This window comes from Octopus bimaculoides, chromosome 22 (genome assembly GCF_001194135.2).
Source record: "Octopus bimaculoides isolate UCB-OBI-ISO-001 chromosome 22, ASM119413v2, whole genome shotgun sequence".
In the NCBI taxonomy this organism is placed as follows: domain Eukaryota; kingdom Metazoa; phylum Mollusca; class Cephalopoda; order Octopoda; family Octopodidae; genus Octopus; species Octopus bimaculoides.
Window position 1 is genome coordinate 18,681,625 of NC_069002.1, and position 1,156 is coordinate 18,682,780.

Genomic DNA, 1,156 nt, shown 5'->3' on the forward strand with positions numbered 1-1,156 from the left:
CTTGTGCGGGTGGCACATGAGATGCACCATTTTGAGCGTGGCCGTTGCCAGTACCGCCTGACTGGCTCCCGTAGGATTTTCGAGCGAGATCGTTGCCAGTGCCCCTGGACTGGCTTGTGCGGGTGGCACATAAAAGACACCATTTCGAGCGTGGTCGTTTTCGTGCGGGTGACACGTAAAAGCACCCACTACACTCTCTGAGTGGTTGGCGTTAGGAAGGGCATCCAGCTGTAGAAACTCTGCCAAATTAGACTGGAGCCTGGTGTTGCCACCCGGTTTCACCAGTCCTCAGTCAAATCGTCCAACCCATGCTAGCATGGAAAGCGGACGTTAAACGATGATGATGATATATACACACACACACATATATATATACATATTGTGTGTATATATATGTATATATATATATATATGAGAATAATAGAAAAAGGAGACAAACGCTCAGGATGTTATTAAATCATTTATATCTTCATATCTCCTACATATGTTTCGATGGATGCAATCAAAATACATCCAACAGGATGCAAAAAGGTCAGTTATGCACCGATCTCTTCAGGGAGGATATAAATAAAAGTACTCAACAAATAGACATTTTAGCAGATATATGAAGCCCAAGAAAATGTGACGTATATATATGCATATGCAAACACGCACGCATAGACGCAACATGTGTTTAGATAGACATATATTTTTTACTAATATTACATATATACATATGAACACACATTGATATATACATACGCACATACATGCATGCATACGCAAACCCATATGTATATATACATATATACACATATGTATATATGTATGGATTTGCGTATGTATATATGTGCGTAAGTATGTATATATCAATGCGTGTGTGTTTATATGTATATATATAATATTAGGAAAAAAATATACGTTTATCTAAATACATGTTGTGTGTATGAGTGTATGTGTGCGTGTTTGCATATGCATCACATTTTCTGGGGTTTCATATATCTGTTAATATCATTCATTCGTGTGCAAGTATGTTTGACTTGCTAATCAACTATTGACTATTTCTCTGTCCATTTTTTATTTTATTTCATGCAACTTTCTACGTCTCCAAACTATTTGTTTAGCAGCACGTATACCTTTATAATATACATGCATTCACTCTCTTTCTCACTTTCAG